The sequence below is a fragment of the Schistocerca serialis genome, chromosome 1 (genome assembly GCF_023864345.2).
Source record: "Schistocerca serialis cubense isolate TAMUIC-IGC-003099 chromosome 1, iqSchSeri2.2, whole genome shotgun sequence".
Lineage (NCBI taxonomy): Eukaryota > Metazoa > Arthropoda > Insecta > Orthoptera > Acrididae > Schistocerca > Schistocerca serialis.
In genome coordinates this window covers 970,862,198-970,877,312 of record NC_064638.1, presented here as the reverse complement: position 1 = coordinate 970,877,312, position 15,115 = coordinate 970,862,198, and positions in this window count along the sequence as shown.

Here is a 15,115-nt window from a genome sequence, read left to right as displayed (position 1 = left end):
GAAGAACCAGTGTAGCAGCACCGAACCTCACGGCACGCGTAAATGCACGTCCGAGTTGATTGCGCGGGGCCCCTCCGGGGCAGAACTGTGCCGGCAGGGTTTTGGGGTTTGGGAAAGCAAGCGGACGTCCGGCCCGGCCGGCGTGGCTTGCGGCGCGGCGGTTATCGCGAGGCGGCTGCCGTTACGGTGCCGCAGGGCGCCTAACAAGTGCCCACCAGCCGTTTATTAAATCAGGAGGCGGACGGCACAGCGGCCGGTAGTGCCGTGTCGTGCGGACCGTTAGCTGCTCCGAGGGCTGCCGCTATTTTAATGCTCCCGAGGGGCGCAGCGGCGGAAGGGACTACGGTTTTCCGCCATCACTACGTTTCTCATGTTGGCACCAAAGTCCACCGACCTTGATCTTGCTGTTCGTTGCCACCGCTTTTCTACCTATACGTGCTTCCCGCAGAAAGCATGCAGCCTAAGCACACTTTGCTCAACGAACGGAGTCGATTCTTTCTATACGACAGCTGAGGAGGCACTCTTGGAATGAGTAATCAGCCACACAGCTCATCAGAGGAATCTAACCCACGATTTTAAGATCCAGCACATTTTTAAAGTGAGGAATTGTGATAGATATACACTTCACAACAAAATTACAATACTGCCCATTAAAACTGCTACACCAAGAAGAAATGCAGATGAAAAACGGGTATTCATTGGACAAATATATTATACTATAACTGACATGTGATTACATTTTCACGCAGTTTGGGTGCATAGATCCTGAGAACTCAGTACCCAGAACAACCACCTCTCGCAGTAATAACGGCCTTGGTACGCTTGGACATTGAGTCAAACAGAGCTTGGATGGCGTGTACAGGTACAGCTGCCCATGCAGCTTCAACACGATACCACAGTTCATCACGAGTAGTGCCTGGCGTATTGTGACGAGCCAGTTGCTCGACCACCATTGAAGTTTTCAGTTGGTGAGAGATCTGGAGAATGTGCTTGCCAGGGCAGCAGTCGAACATTTTCTGTATCCACAAAGGCCCGTACAGGACCTGCAACATGCGGTCGTGCATTATCCTGCTGAAATGTAGGGTTTCCCAGGCATCGAATGAAGAGTAGAACCACGGGTGGTAACACATCTGAAATGTAATGTCCACTGTTCAAAGTGCCGTCAATGCGAACAAGAGGTGACCGAGACGTGTAACCAGTGGCACCCCATACCATCACGCCAGGTGATACGTCAGTATGGCGATGACGAATACACGCTTCCGATGTGCGTTCACCGCGATGTCGCCAGACACGGATGTGACCATCATGATGCTGTAAACAGAACCTGGGTTCATCCGAAAAAATGACGTTTTGCCATTCGTGCACCCAGGTTCGTCGTTGAGCACACCATCGCAGTCGTTCCTGTCTGTGATGCAGCGTCAAGGGTAACCGCAGCCATGGTCTCCGAGCTGATAGGCCATGCTGCTGCAAATGTCGTCGAACTGTTCGTCCAGATGGTTGTTGCCTCGCAAACGTCCCCATCTGTGACTCAGGGATCGAGACGTGGCTGCACGATCCGTTACAGCCATTAGGATAAGATCCCTGTCATCTCGACTGCTAGTGATACGAGGCCGTTGGGATCCAGCACGCCGTTCCGTATTACCCTCCTGAGCCCAACGATTCCATATTCTGCTAACAGTCATTGGATCTCGACCAACGCGAGCAGCAATGTCGCGATACGATAAACCGCAATCGCGATAGGCTACAATCCGACCTTTATCAAAGTCGGAAACGTGATGATATGCATTTCTCCTCCTTACACGAGGCATCACAACAACGTTTCACCAGGCAACGCCGATCAACTGCTGTTTGTGTATGAGAAATCGGTTGGAAACTTTCCTCATGTCAGCACGTTGTAGGTGTCGCCACCGGCGCCAACCTTGTGTGAATGCTCTGAGAAGCTAAACATTTGAATATCACAGCACCTTCTTCCTGTCGGTTAAATTTCGCGTCTGTAGCATGTCATCTTCGTGGTGTAGCAATTTTAATGACCGGTAGTGTAAAAGATCACCCTACAAAATCCTGTTAGTACCTCCCATTGTGACGCAGAAGTTTGAAATCAGGTTCAAAGGTGTTCTATAACCTCCCGCTGTAGTAATTGTTCCACGCCGTCACCTATCGATAGTGGCATGAAGGGGCAATGACCTCTCTTCAGGCTGGAAAACACCAGAGGTTCTCTGGCCCGGTGGTCGGACGCGAGTGAAGGAGTTGTTGACTGGAAGGAGGCAGCTGGGGGGGGGGGGGGGGGGAGGGGAGGGGGGCAGTCGCGAGACCTGAGTGGTCGGCCACGAGAATTGTGGCGTGCTCGGTGCCCTGCTCAAGCACTGTGATTTCAGAAGTGTTTGATCGGAAAACGTGCTAACTGCATTTGTGGCGAAGTAAGAAGAAGCCGACGTTTCAATCTAGGTACGATTGTACTGTGCGTTTGCTGACAGGTTACTGAAGAAGCCTCTTTGGACTGACCCCGGTGTCGTCACGGTATGTCTCTTGTGAAATACTGAGTAATATTGTGATTCAGGAACAAGGTGCTGAATTTAATAGGGGACAGTTACGTGTCAACGACATATTAAAAAGGAACACTAAGGGGATCCGTATAAAACGCAGGAGAAGTAGACTGGTGTTTCAGTAATACTTTTGTAGCAGTTTGATGCAACTGACCTCGTTACTGCTGCTTGCATATTATTTGTGAAACTGATCAGATGGCATTGTTACCAGTATGCAGCATACTGCCTGTTGCTGGTTAATGAGACTGTGTCTAAGTCCCATGTAAAGGTTCAAATGGTTCAAATGGCTCTGAGCACTATGGGACTTAACATCTATGGTCATCAGTCCCCTATAACTTAGAACTACTTAAATCTAAGTAACCTAAGGACATCACACAACACCCAGTCATCACGAGGCAGAGAAAATCCCTGACCCCGCTGGGAATCGAACCCGGGAACCCGGGCGCGGGAAGCGAGAACGCTACAGCACGACCACGAGCTGCGGACCCTGTGTAAAGGGAGATGATAATATATTAGTAATGGTGGACTGGAATTCAGTTGTACGGGAAGGACTGGAAGGAAGGCTTATGGGAGAATGTGGGCTTGGTGTTAGGACTGAGGCAGGAGAAAGACTCTGTTCCGCAATAACTATCAGTTGGTAATAGTGAATCACAAGGGCAGGAGGTGTACTTGGAAAAGTCTGGGAGATATGGGATAATTTCAGTTAGATTACATCATGGTCAGATAGTGATTCCGAAATGAGATATCGGTTTATAAAGACTAGCCAGGAGCAGATATAGACTCAGATCACAATTAGTGGTGATGAAGAGTAGGCTGAAGTTTAAGAGATGTTTCAAATGGCTCTGAGCACTATGGGACTTAAAATCTGAGGTCATCAGTCCCCTGGAACGTAGAACTACTTAACCCCAACTAACCTAAGGACACTACACACCCATGCCCGAGGCAGGGTTCGAACCTGTGACCGTAGCGGTCGAGCGGTTCCAGACTGAAGCACCTAGAACCGCTCAGCCACACTGGCCTGATGTTTAAGAGATCAGTCAGGAAGAATCAATACCCAAAGAAGTGGCACACAGAAGGAATGACGAGATGTGCCTGAAGTTCTCTAAGACTATAGATAGAGCAATAAGGAACAGCTCAGTAGACAGTACAGTTGTGAAGGAATGAACATCTCTGTAAAGGGCAATCGCAGAAGTTGGAAAGGAAAACATAGGTACAAAGAAGGTAACTGCGAAGAAACCGAGGGTAACAGAAGAAATACTTCAGTTGATCGACGAAAGGAGAAAGTACTAAATCGTTCAGAGAAATTCAGGAATACAGAAATACATGTCACTCAGGAATGAAATAAATACGAAGTGCAGGGAAGTAAAGGCGAATTGGCTACATGAAAAATGTGCAGAAATCGAAAAGAAATGTTTGTCAGAAGGACTGACTCAGCATATAGAAAAGTCAAAAACAACCGTCGGTAACATTAAAAGGAAGGGTGGTTACGTCAAGAGTGTAACAGGAATTCCACTGTTAAATGCGCAGGAGACAGCGGATAGGTGGAAAGATTGCACTGAAGGCATCTATGAGGACCCGTAGTTTGGTGCCACCTGCGCACCTCTGTTGGGTACTTTAAAAATGTCCCTCTACAGAGATAGTGAATCATTGACACCTAGGCGTCGGTGTCAGGTAACCATTTCGACACCCCTGAGCTGTGAGGCGCCTATGTCGCTGAGGTAGCACTTGCTAGCCCAAGGGAAATCTAAGGAGTGTCGAAAGGGATGGCTGTTACGCAGGAGCCTACTAATCAGTGACATGCAGGCTCTACACGGCAACATTTTCAAAGTGCCCAACAAGAGGTGCATAGGAGGCACCGAGGGAGTTGCCAAATTGGCGTGTCTTAGAGTTATCATATGCCCTTACCATCATGTGAGATCCACAGTGGCGTTGGGCAGAATTGTGCTGAAATTTGATATCAGTGTGACATCATTAACCAACTTTACTCAAATGAACGTATGAGTTCCGGCCTTTCTTTGAGCTGTGTCGACAGCTTGCTGTTTGAAGCGCCGCCGAGCCCGAGGGCGACGTTGCAGGGCGTCATGCTTTTGTACCATTACAGAGGAAGATGTTAGGCACCTTTGGGCCAAATTTAAAACTTCTACGCCACAATGGTAGACAATTACGTGGTTAGAAACAGCGGTCCTTTACTTATGTTGCGCATAGTAGTTAGGCACCTTGTTGGGTGCCACTGAAGTGTTCTTTCTATAAATAGATGCATAAGTGTACGACGGTGAGTCAAATGAAAACCTTAAATTTGTAATAACAAATTGAAATTTCGCGCCGTTATCCTGTAAGTTGGTATGCGTGCTACAAACAGCGTGCAGAATGGCCTGTAAGTGGCATCATAGTGCAGATGCACATATACCGTCGCAGTATCAGTATAAAGATGGCCGCCCCCTTGCGACTTGCACCAGGGAAGAACAGCGTTCTGTTATTCGGTTTTTGCTTAGTGAAGGGGTGAAACCAAATGAAATTCACCGACGAATGAAGGTTCAGTACGGTGACGCATGTTTGTCACAGCAGCAAGTCTACGAATGGAATAGGAAGTTCGCAAATGGTGTGACTTCAGTGGAAGATGCTCCTCGTCCAGGTCAGGCACAACGAGTTGTGACTCCACAGAACATTGCAGCAGTTGAAGCCATAGTGAAGGAAACCTGCCGAGTGACACTGAATGACATTGCAGCATGTTTACAGATTAGTCATGGGTCAGCACACCACACTGTGCATGGTGTGCTCCAGTTTCACAAAGTGTCTGCAAGATAGGTGCCACGGCAGGTGGCTCCTGAAATGAGAGAACGGCGTGTTGATGCTTGTGAAGAACTTCTTCGGCGCTTTGAACGAGAAGGTGACGGCTTCCTTGCAAGAATCGTTACTGGGGACGAAACCTGTGTTCACTTCCACCAACCAGAAAGGAAGAGAGCGAGCAAGGAATGGCGCCATTCCTCATCACCAAAACCAAAGAAGTTTCGAACATAACTATCAGCAAGGAAGGTTATGCTGATTCTCTTTTGGGATGGAAAAGGCGTCATTTTGGAGCATTACATGCCTAGAGTGACCACTGTCACCAGTGCATCATACACAGATCTCCTAAAAAATCATCTGCGGCCTGCAATCAAATCAAAGCGACGTGGATTGTTGTCAGCAGGTGTCCTCTTGCAACATAACAATGCAAGGCCCCACAATGCCCATACAATAGTTGCAACAATCACAGACCTGCATTTTGACTGTCTTCCTCATCCACCATACTCACCAGTCCTTGCCCCAACTGATTTCCATATGTTTGGACCACTCAAAGACGCAATGGGAGTAAAGAAGTTCCATTCTGATGAAGAGGTACGCCACGCGGTGCATGAGTGGTTGTGCCGACTACCAAAAGAATTTTTTTCTAAAGGAATTTATGCACTTTGTAAGCGCTGGAGGACTGGCATTGAGCGTGGGGAGATTTCGCTGAAAAGTGATGCAGCTTTGTACCATTTCTGCACAGTAAATAATATTTAAAAAAATATTTAAGGTTTTCATTTGACTCACCCTCCTACACGCACATTTAAGGAATTGCCACTTGTGCTAATTAAGTGTTTGGCACCATACGTCTTGGAACAACAACAATACGCTGATCCCACCTCAGAACGAAAGCGCATAGATTTTAACTATAGTCGAAGATTAATAAAGAGCTTCCGGAAGTTCAGCCGAGTTGTTTCCATTTTCTGCACTATATTTCGACGACCGACCCATCCGTCCTCTTCAGATGCTGCGGGCTTTGCTGTTACATGTACTCGTAGCCTGGACTCCAACCAGACTGTGAGCTATTGTTGGTCTCACGCCGCTATTCATAGCGGAATTCAATTCCCAAAGTCCGCTGCCCCCTTTAAGGCTCTTTTGTTTTACAGAGCTCACACTGATACTCTGTGAAACGCGAATTCCCTCAACGTTTTCCAAATTTGATGGAGGTTATGGTCCGCAAGATTTGAATAAATTGAGTGACGGATCCCAAACCTTATTTGCAATGACACCCGTTCCCTGTTTATTATGTTGTCTGGGAACTTTATTTTGTTAGACTCCTTAATTATGCTAACCCAGAAACTTGACGTTTTCATAACGGTACTGGTCTCATCGTATTTCATTCCCTGATTATAGTCGAGGCAGTTCTCGACGACTGGTGACTGGATTGGTTGTTTTAGCCTGGTGTGTCGCCGATATTCCTCGCATCTCCCCTAGACTGTTCTCACAATCTGTCTAACGTAAGACATGCCACATTCGCAAGGATTGGGATAAAACTCGCAGTACCAAAAGAAGGCAGCTGGGCCGGTCGTCGAAATATTCTGCAGTAAATGGAAACATGAACTCGGCTGAACACCCGGAAGCACGCTATCTGTCACGCCGAGAAAACCTGAAAAATGACAATAATCAAAAGTATGTTGTGGCGTTGCTAGCGATAGGTATATTCTGGGTGGAAATAAGGAATCCTGTGTGGGGGTTCTGCTTTCTTTTCTTTCATTTTCCTTTTTTTCATAACTGCAAAACCATTAACACTGAAAGAGGTTTTTTGACACAGATCACACATTATCGGACATCAGTTACAAGAGCGACTGCTTTCTCAGTTAAATAACTGACTAACAGTTAAATGACTGAATGCCCGTCATTACTTTTTGGAGTTTAGAAAGGCGAAGACAATATCTGTTCTGAAACCTGGCAAATCCAGCAACGTGGTAGAAAGATATCGCCCCATTGCCCTACTTAGCTGCTGCTACAAGCTTTTTGAAAGGCTAGTATATAACAGAATAAGCAGCGCTATCCTAGAGAACGTTCCAGTTGATCAGGCAGGCTTCAGACCAGGGCGTAGCTGCTGCGACCAAGTACTGTCTCCCACATCTTTCATAGAGTCAGGATACCAAATGAAGCAAAAAACATCTGTGGCGTTTGTTGATCGAACCGCCGCCTTCGACACTGTGTGAAGGGAAGGCTTATCTACAAATTTATCGGCATCATACCCTGCAGAACAATGACTCGAGTGATTAACAGCATGCTAAGCGATCCGAAGTTCCAGGTAATCACTGGAAGCAACATAAGAAAGGAGAGGAAGCTGAACAACGGATTGCCTCAAGGATCAGTTCTCTCACCATTACTGTTCAACCTATATCTATCTGATCTACCTGACACTTCATCCAGGAAATACTGTTATGCCGATGACCTGGCTCTAGCAATAAAACACCAGGAAATGAAGACAACAGAAGAGATTCTAACCAATGACCGGTCTGCATTAGATAATTACTTCAAAATCTGGAGACTCCAACCCAGTGTGAGTAAAACAGAAGTGTGTTGCTTCCATCTAAACAGTCGGTTGGCGAACATAAAATGGAAGTAATTTTCTGAGGCAGAATTCTTCGTCATAATTGGAAACCCAAAATATCTTGGTGTCATCCTGGATTGTACACTATGCTTCAAACAACACCTTCTTAACTTAGCTCAAAAGTTGAGAGCTCGAAACAACATCCTCCATAAGCTACGCAGAACTACCTGGGGATCTTCAGCAACCACCTGCGATCTTCAGCTCTGGGCTTGGTGTACTTAAGTGCTGAGTATTATGCACCTGTTTGGACGAACAGTCATCATTTAAGGCTAGTTGATACCCGGCTGAATACGACAATACGCATAATATCTGGCGCAATCAGATCTACTCCAGTTCACTGGCTTCCACTGTTAACCGGTATAACGCCTCCTGGTCTACGCAGATGTACTGCCCTTATGAGTGAATTCCACGAGATCTCCAGGAATTCTAACCTACCCGTACATAGCGACCTGCCACTTTTAAATCGTAAGAGACTGAAATCACGCCATCCAACTCTGTGCGATGCTGCTGAAATGGTTGTTAAGGATTTCAAACCTCTTGAAGAATGGAAAGGTCGGTTGGAAGCAGTAACAGATGTGCACCTGCATAACATCTTCTCAGGTGCTAAACGTCCAAGAGGATTCGACCTACCACGCAAAACCTGGACTACTCTCAACAGAATCCGTATCGGGCATGGCCGATGCAGAATGCTCTCTTTAAGTGGAAGAAGCTGCCTGATCCAGCCTGTGACTGCGGGGCTCCATAATTTAATTTCATGATATGTCTGTATTAGCCATACGCTAAATAAATAATAGGAAATTACTTTTACATCCGTGGTACATTACACGCGATACTGATGCAGTGCGCAATACTGGGATGTGGTAGGCAATTGACTGGTCCAACGCCGCTGTGCCCGTTTAGCGCCTCCATTGCGCTCGCCGGCGAGTCTCTCTCACCGTCTCAGACGCACACCGTTCCGTTGTGCCGCACTGTCGGTTGTTCACAGTGTACAAGGTCACACGTCTAACGACAGAATTTTGTCCTCTCCTTGCGTTCCCGAGACAAAGCCGAAATCTCGCCTCAACAGAACACTGGATTGCCTTGTGCCCCTCTATAGATACTTGGCTTGCAAATATGACGATCATTCATATTTCGTCTTTTAATTGGCGAAGACGGTGTTTCATATAAGCCTACCAAAAATTGTGCACTCTGCGTGCAGCTAAAACTTACAAGTTGCTCAACATAACGAATCTTTTTGTGTAGTTTCCAGATATAGTTCTTCGTATTCCTTACACAATCTTCTTTGAGTCTTTTGTGTCGTCATTCAGGTCATCCGGACCCGAAACGTTGTTCTCAGAATCTAATCTCCTTCTGCCAGTCTGAGCTTTAGATATGACAGCTTTCTTTTTTTCTTTTTCAACATTTTCAGCCAACCCCTTGTTTAGCTGTTCTCTGTTTTCTTTGGAAGATAGTAAAACTGCATATTTCTCTTTTCCTTACGTTCATTTTCCTTCACGGAATTTTAGGATGGATGCTACATCAGCAATAATATTTGAAATATCAGCAATTCACATGAAGTTTTGAGTGATACTGACAAGGGATTTCAGATCTATTCCGTATTTCTGGATTTCCGGAAGGCTTTTGACACTGTACCACACAGGTGGCTCGTAGTGAAATTGCGTGCTTATGGAATATCGTCTCAATTATGTGACTGGATTTGTGATTTCCAGTCAGAGATGTACAGTTCGTAGTAATTGACGGAAAGTCATCGAGTAAAACAGAAGTGATTTCTGGCGTTCCCCAAGGTAGTGTTATAGGCCCTTTGCTGTTCCTTATCTATATAAACGATTTGGCACACAATCTGAGCAGCCGCCTTCGGTAGTTTGCAGATTACGCTGTCGTTTATCGACTAATAAAGTCATCAGAAGATCAAAACAAACTGTAAAACGATTTATAAGAAATATCGGAATGGTGCGAAAAGTGGCAGTTGGCCCTAAATAACGAAAAGTTTGTGGTCATCCACATGAGTGCTAAAAGGAACTCGTTAAACTTCGGTTACACGATAAATCAGTTTAATCTAAAAGCCATAAATTCAACTAAATACCTAGGTATTACAATTACGAACAACTTAAATTGGAAAGAACACACAGAAAATATTATTGCGAAGGCTAACCAAAGACTGCGTTTTATTGGCAGGACACTTATAAAATGTAACAGACCTACTAAGGAGATTGCTTACACTACGCTTGTCCGTCCTCTTTTAGAATACTGCTGCGCGGTGTGGGATCCTTACGATGTGGCCGAGTGGTTCTAAGCGCTTCAGTCTGGAACCACGCGACCACTACGGTCGCAGGTTCGAATCCTGCCTCGGGCATGGATGTGTGTGATGTCCTTAGGTTAGCTAGGTTTAAGTAGTTCTAAGTTCTAGGGGACTGATGACATCTGATGTTAAGTCCCTTAGTGCTAAGAGCCATTTGAACCATCTTACCAGATAGGACTGACGGAGTACATCGACAAATGTCAAATAAAGGCAGCATGTTTTGTATTATCGCGAAATATGGGAGAGAGTGTCACAGAAATGATACAGGATTTGCGCTGGAAATCATTAAAAGAAAGGCGTTTTTCGTTGCCACGGAATATTCTCACGAAATTCCAATCACCAACTTTCTCCTCCGACCGCGAAAATATTTTGTTGACACCGACCTACATACGGAGGAACAATCACCACGATAAAATAAGGGAAATAAGAGCTCGTACGGAAAGACATAGGTGTTCATTCTTTCCGCGCGCTATACGAGATTGGAATAATAGAGAATTGTGAAGATAGTTCGATGAACCCTCTGTCAGGCACTTTAATGTGATTTGCAGAGTATCCACGTAGATGTAGATGTAGATGAAGAAACTCTGAAGGTGTCCCCTCGAGTTCAGGGACAATACTGTCTTTACTACAACCGGGTTGTTGTTCGATATCAGGGAATTTTGAGGCGCAATTGAGATTGTACGGATTTGCCTTCAGGATTGGACGCCATGTTATCCGAAATTGGTAATTAGTCTGGAAGATTTTTTTTTCAGAGGGAAAATGCCCGTCGATTTGAAGCCACTAGCGCAATTTCCTACAAAATCTACTTCCTCCTAAGGCTCACAAACTAAGAGGCCGACCTGGTACTTTGTTAAATTTCGGCCAACTTGCCGATAAACCCAGGTGTTACTGGAGGTTTTGAAATAAGCTTTCAAAGGGCCGAAGAAAGATTTGTCAAGTGATTGCAATGCATATGTTTTGTGGGGAGGTACTCAAAGTAAACGAACATTTTTAGCTTCAGCAAATTCAAGAAAGGCGATGGAAGTAGCGTGGGAGCAGAGTCCATCGAGGATCAAAATATTTGTACCTGGAGCTCTCCGGGGCATAAATAGTTCCTTAAACCACTTGCAAAATGTATCACTTCTACCTAGGGTAGATCAGGGAGAGGCGTCGCATGTGGTGTAGACTGCGCGCCTCTAGTAGTTTCGGCAAACGCAGGGTGTGCGCGTATCGGCACTACAGTTGCTCAGTGGATGCCAGTCCATAATAAAAGTGTTCACGTTTCTGTCGAGTAAGTTTTCCCTAAGCCCTGGGGAAATGACTGAGTAGTGTATGCTCAATAGACAAATATTTCCAAATGTTTGAGTAGTTGTGTTAACAGTATGTTCTATCGGACGGGTTTTGGTTCTAGTACGGCCATCTTGGCTACCAAGCCCATGATTTTATAAGGTGCCGTGTCTCTCCCATACAGATCGGGATACATGCCACAGTAAAATCCGGTAGATACGGGACAAATTTTTTCGTCAGAGATACTTGTGGTACAAATAAAATAAGAGTTTTAAATAACTGAAAATATTCCTGTTTCGTTTGTATTTTCGTTCAAAACCCAGTCCCATGAAGCACAGGGCAAAATGTTATTCGATATTCTGGAATATACAGGGCGTAATGAAATTCGCGAACTTGGGCTTCGCAGCGCGACTAGTCACATTCCAGCGATAAAAAATGTCTCTCTCAAAATTTCGTCCGGCGAGTAAATCTGCCAGAAAAAGGACGTTAAAGAGTGTCATTCTGGCAACACTCTAACCAAATGTATGGTTACTACCTCTGTTAGCACACATTAGTTGTGCTGTACAGTTGGTGCTGTGGATAGAATTTTTGGTTAGCATGCAGAAGGTCAATGGTACGAGCCTGGGTTTAGGCATACGTATTTTTGTTTGGTAAATGTACTCCAGGTGGTACGGTATCTGGCATCTTAATCGTCAACAGCGATTGCAACAGGTCCTCTAGAAAACGTTTGCACTGAGATACTACACTAATAGAAATGGAAGATTGGTCAGCTTTAAAAGAGGCCCTTTCCACGACGTGGGCGTGAATTTATGTGCATCACTTCATCTACTAGATGCGAAACCTGTTTTCTTTGTACCTTCCTCCAATGGTCGCATAGATTAGTACCAACTATTATTCTTGCCTCGTTCAGGTCCATTACATTTCGTTAGGGCCTTACGTTACCAGTAGGGCAAACAACGTGCTTTGTGAGTAATGTCCAAACTCGGTTACTATTTGTATGTGTTATCACCATGGTCCTACTAATCATGTCTTTCAACATCGAGTCTGGTAACCGAATGCTGTTTGGTACATATCTCAATGCATTAATGCTGTTATTGTTGCTATTATTCTATCGATGGGATTGTGCAAATATCACGTCTATTACCGTTACGGGAAACAGTGTAATTCGAAACCGAACATTTAACAATTAGAGGTATCGGGATGAATCATGCAGAACAGCATCTGTCAGGGGTAATGTACGCTGATGGAACAGCGCGCGGGACTGACGGCGTGTTTATACTGTATGGGCTGTCCATCAGACAGGGATTGGTTGCGAGCGCGGTAACGCGCCCGTAACAGACTCCAATGTACGTGTGTACACGTATCGAATTTTCTCACTGTAAACCTCTAAAACCAGTGTGGCAGACGTGTGGCATACACAAACGATGAATATGTTGATATGCTTCTGGTCCTTGGTGCATCTGATAACTGGGCTGGTGTTGCCGCTCGTGAATATGCTGCCAGATATCCTCGTCGACGCCATCCAGATAAAAATGTGTTTCATCTGGAGCTGCGTTTTCAGGAGTCAGGTTCTCTCCTACCACCATCGCGTGACACAGGTCGTCCACGGACTTGCCGTACTCCAGCTACTGAGGAAGCTATTCTGGAGGTCATACACCAAGAACCTCAGTGAAGCACACGTAGCAAGGCAGCTGTGTGTCTCGCAACGCACGGTCGTGCTGCTCGAGCATGGGCTGCAGCCCTCTCATTATACTTTCATGCAACACCTGCATCCTGCAGATCGCCATCAGCGGATACAATTCTGTGAATGGTTCCAACAACAGGAAGCCAACAATGAGTTCATGAACACCATAATATGGTCCAATGAAGCAGCATTAATTCGTGAGGGTGTCTTCAATATGCACAATGCCCACCATTCCACCATTGGTGTGTGGTTAACGCACACGTCACCCACGACCGTGGATATCAAGTTCGCTTTTGTATCAACGTCTGGGCCACAATACTGGTCGACAGGTGTTTTGGGTCTCCTACAGCTTGCCTCTAAAACTATCTGCCTAATGCGATGGAAGATGTTCTACTACATGTTCGCCAGAGGATATAGTTCCAATATGAGGGCGCACCTCCACACTCTGGGATTAATGTGCGACAGTATTTGGACAGAACATTTCCGGGGAAATTGCTCGGACGTGGAGGGTCAGTTCTATGGCCACCGCGTTCACCTGACCTAGTTCTCCTGGATTTCTTCCTGTGGGGACACCTGAAGGATCACGTGTACTCTACGAGCATTCCGCCGACAATTGTGGAAGAATTGGTAGCGCGTGTTCGTGCTGCTCATGTTACTGTGGACGCAACTTTGCTGCGAAGGGTCCAGAGCTGTATGATCCAGAGGTGTTTGAGAATGTTTGGATGTACAAGAAAGTCGCTTTGAGCATCTGTTGTTCAGAGGACAACGTATTCTGTTGTGAAGGTCATGCGGTATTTAATATGCACATTATTACTGTCACTGGTTGCTAATGCCCGACGTCTGAGCACTCATACTACAAGTAGTATTAATGACAAGTAGATGTTATATTATTGTACTGTGCTATCGTCTTTAGCATCTCGAAATTAATATTGTTTTTGTAGTTATTCTGTCCTCTGACAGGCCATTTGTTTCAACTGTATTTCTTATTTTTCTAACCACGTATTTGTTATGTTCAGCGCTACAAAATGTTGTAAATTTAGAATACATGTGACCTAAGAAACGGTATATATTACAGTATGAAAATTAAAAAATGGGTCCTACCCTAGGATCGAACCGTCGCCCTCCTGCATGGTTCAAAATGGTTCAAACGGCTCTGAGCAGTATGGGACTTAACATCTGAGGTCATCAGTCCCCTAGAACTTAGAACTACTTAAACCTAGCTAACCTAAGGACGTCACACACATCCATACCCGAGGTAGGATTCGAACCCGAAACTATCCTCTGCACCAAGTGTACAATACAACTATTACGTGCTAACAGAGGTAGTTACAGTAATGTGATTACAGTGTTGCCAGATTGACACTCTTTAACGTACTTTTTCTGCTGGATGTACTCACTTTATCACTGGCATGGGAGGAGTCGCTCTGCGAAGCCCGAGTGCGCGAATTTCGCTTCACTCTGTGTATATTAGGAAATTAATTAAAATTTATTCACCGGTTTCTAACAAAATTATACTTATTATTCTTATTGTACCAATAAAATTATGATTTTAATTTTTAGAGTAACACACCACCTCAAACTAATAATTATATGCAGTTCATTTTAGGCTTAATAAAAATGACTACCATTTACAAACGAAAACTGGGAACCCAACTTCGTGGTCTTTGGGACCCAGAAAACCGAAGGAGGCTATTGAGAGAGTATATTTTCGGTAAGTCGAAACTTACCATGGGATAACAGCTACGACACTACAACGAAGGATGGGCCAACGTTAACTTGTGTTGCTGCTGTGAAATAATGTTAAACCTTACATAAATTATAATGATTTTACAAAGTTAAATAGAGCATCGCGATGGTTAATACCGTAGTCCCAAGGTGAATATTGGTGCGATAAAACCACTGAGCACTAAACATTTTTGCAGGTTTCAGGTAGC